This window comes from Nycticebus coucang, chromosome 2 (genome assembly GCF_027406575.1).
Source record: "Nycticebus coucang isolate mNycCou1 chromosome 2, mNycCou1.pri, whole genome shotgun sequence".
NCBI lineage: Eukaryota > Metazoa > Chordata > Mammalia > Primates > Lorisidae > Nycticebus > Nycticebus coucang.
The window spans coordinates 76,017,748-76,021,272 of record NC_069781.1 but is presented as its reverse complement, the minus strand read 5'-3'; the positions used below and the strand labels follow the sequence as shown (position 1 = coordinate 76,021,272).

The 3,525-nt window shown below is 38.2% G+C and overlaps 1 non-coding gene across 1 annotated transcript; it reads right to left on the bottom strand.

Annotated features, from left to right (window-relative positions):
* Nucleotides 1–2,570: 2,570 nt before the first annotated feature.
* LOC128580055 (U6 spliceosomal RNA) lies at nucleotides 2,571–2,678 on the bottom strand. The gene has a single exon (XR_008378415.1). It is a non-coding gene; the product is annotated as a U6 spliceosomal RNA (small nuclear RNA).
* Nucleotides 2,679–3,525: the final 847 nt, after the last annotated feature.

The window sequence follows — 3,525 nt, the reverse complement described above, 5'->3', positions numbered from 1 at the left end:
AAAATAGAATAGGTTCACACAGTTATGGTCAGAAGTCTCTGACCATCTACAAACTGGAGACTCAGAAAAGAGGTCTAGAGGATATGTCAAAGGTGGGAAGGGGATACTTTTAGCAAGTGTGAAAGCTGGTCACAAGGAATGGTGGTGAGGATGTACTGGTGCTGAGCTTTGCAGGGTGTAAGCAAGATTGCTCATGTGGATAGGAGGGAAGACTATTTCAGACTGAGTGGTCAGAATGAGCAAAAGCACCAGAGGGGAAAGCTGAAAGCTCTGGGTGACTGCCTGACTGATGAGAATATGTAGCTTCTGTTTATTCCACTTCTCCCTACAGAAAGAGCAGTTGCCTGGTGGGCTTCATTAGATCGTTGTGCTGATGTGACATCCATTTTTATAAGAGCTGTTTGGGCTAGGGGAATACTTGCTCTTTGGAAAGATCATCTTTCATCACCATTTGACATGTGACATATAACAAATGTCTTAAAGCAAAGGAGAGGCCTCACTGCTATCTCATGCTGTACGTTTTTATTGTAAACCTAAGAGAACTGACAAAGCCTCCATATTTATTTCCTTAAGTACACACAGACTCATCAACTCTTGCCAATGAAGAGCATTCCAGACATCATATCATTCTATTTTATGATGAAGACAAACATTCTTAACACATTGCTGAGCTAGAAACTGTTGGTTTATAGAAAATATCTGCACAAATAGATTAAAATTGTAAGTAGAGGATCATTCCTAATATGCTCTTATGTCAGTCATATGCATTGCATACATTTAAATATGAGGTAGGGTTTTGTTAATTTTTGTTTAAGTGTTTCAAAAATGAAAGCAATGCTGTTGGCTTTGCTGGAATAATAAAGAGAAACAAAAAATTAAAACAAATTTGTTGTTCAGGCAAATGCAAAAAGCTATAAACAACCAGCCCCCAAACACAAAGAAATAGAAATTTCTTGGGATAGAAATTTTAGAGTTAGGAAAAATAAAAAAGAAATAAACCTAAATATCCTCACAAAGTTTAAAATGTATAGATCATGAAGTATGAACTTGGATGTCAATGAACTTCACAGTCCTTCAGTTTACTTATTGCCACATTCATTACTGTCTTCTAAGAAAACCTAAAACAGAGAAGGTGATTCTGTGACACTGAAGTAAGCTCTAGCCAGATCTAAAACTATAAGCAAGAAAGTTTTGCTTTGACGCCCTCTCCTTTCCTTCTTTCCCCCTTCCCTGTTCCCACTCCCATACATTTTCCTGGTTTTTATGGGCAGCTTAAATCTATATTTACCCACTACATTTAGTAAGTTTGATTATGCATAGCCTAAATTCAGATCTGAGATGATGATCCAGATTTTTGTTCACTGAAAGAACCTTTTCCTTTTGATAGATTTATAGCAGAGACTAAACACTGACTTCTTTTTTGCTCCTCACTAGGCTCATTTTGCCACAGGCCCCTGCCTTTGCTTTTCTCTGTAGGGAAACTCTTGCTTGCACATCTGCTCTTGACAGCTCCTTCCTGACACTTAGGTCTCTATTGAGATGCCACCTCTGCAGAGAGGCCTCCAGATCACTCAGTGTAAATAACACTCACCTATAACCTCCAAATCACTCAGGGTAAATAACACTCACCTGGGCCTTGCCACTTTCTAGCCTATCATGCTATTGTTTTTCTATAGGTGCTTTTTGTGGGCCCTTTCTAATTTTTTGTAAGTTTTTATGTCATTAAATAATTATTTATATGCAGTAAAATTTACCGTGCTTTGAATTTTGACAAAACGTCCAGCCATGTATTGATACTACTACAGTTAAAACATAGAAAAGTTCCATCACCCCTGCCCAAATTTTCCTGTACTCCAGTAGAGCCAACCCTTCCCCACAGCCTAAGCTCTGATATGTTTTCTGTATTTATAATCTTGCCTTTTCTGAATGTCATAAATGGAATCGTGGTGGGTAGCCTTTCCAATCTGGAAGATTTGGTAAGTCTTGTAATCAGGCAGATATTATTAAGTTTATCTTTTTCAAAAAACTTACAACTCTCTGAAATTATCTTATTTGCTTTCCTTTTTGATGTCTAACGAGACTCCCGGAACTATGAAACCAAGGAGTTTGTACTTACCTCATTCTGTTATATCCTAACATGAAGGACAGTGCCTAATATGGATTAATTACTTAATAAATTGGTCGGAGAAATATTGGAGTTAAGAAATATTTAAGTTTAGGAAACTGAGAGAACTTAGTATTTGGAGGAAAGAACATTAAATCGTTTTGTGAGAGTGAGAAACTGTGAACATGATAGAGTCCTGGCTTGTGGTGCTAGCAGGGAAGATTAAGTGTTCTTTTGGCTGTGGAATTTTTTTTTTTTTTTACTTTGTAATTCACGTCAAATTTAATAGTCTCATCACTGATTCTTTGTCATGAGAAAGGATATTTTCATTTCCCCCCTCGTTCTTATGACTAACAACACATTTTTTTGGTAATCCCCAACTTCTTTAGTACCAAGGAGCTCTTCTTTATTTACTTCCATATTTTTATCAGAAGCTTTAATCTGGAGAAGTGTTTCCAGGATATTTAGAAATATGGAACCCTTCATGAATTTGCATTGTCATCCTTGCACAAGGGCCATGCTAATCTTCTCCGTGTTATTCCAATTTTAGTATATGTGCTGCCCAAGGGAGCAATGGCCATGGCACTTTGATCATAAACTTGGTTCTTTTAGGACCCACAGAAGCTCTATGGGGCCACAATCATTCAATTACTCATCAAACACATATCTAGTACTTCATTGTGTGACACGGTGTTTCTCCCAACATTGAAGGATCTGAGATGATTAAAACAGTTGAGACTGAATTGTCCAGCTGGTATAAAAGTGGTGTCTGCACAGGGCTCCCTGAGTGACAGGGAAGGGCATCCAGACCAGCCTCAGGCTTGGACAGCTTTGCAGAAGAGGGCATGTTTGAATAATTTTGAATAATTAAGTTTTCAAGTTCCCTGGCTTCCCTTTAAATGAGCCACTTTGTATTTTAATAATACGCCACAAGTTTCTTCTGGTGTTCTTAGGTAGCGCGGCTGCTTCTGAGTTTGGAGTACTGGTGGTGGTGGTTTTATGGATCAACTCTGCTCAAAGTCCCCCAGTAAACACTCCTTTAACACCCTCTCCTTCTCCTTCATGTCATTTACCGAGGTTATAACAATTAATTATGCATTTAGCTATTTGATACCTACTTCCCTTCTGCTATGGTGTGAGTTTCCTGGACAAACTGTATCTGTCCCAATCACCTCTGCATTTCTATTGCCTGGCACGGTGAGTGCCCAGCCAGACCCTGCGTAAATCTGCCAGGTTACTTGAGAGCCCTTCCTCTCTGATGAAGTGGTTTTGTCCTTTTGCTCAGTTTTAGTTACAACTGTTAATTCTTTTTTGATTTTCAAATTACTTTAAGATAATTAGTATTCAAAATAAATGCCCACCATCAAGGAAAAACAGACATTTTCATATTATGTGCAATGGTTGAGTTCATGCTTTGAGTA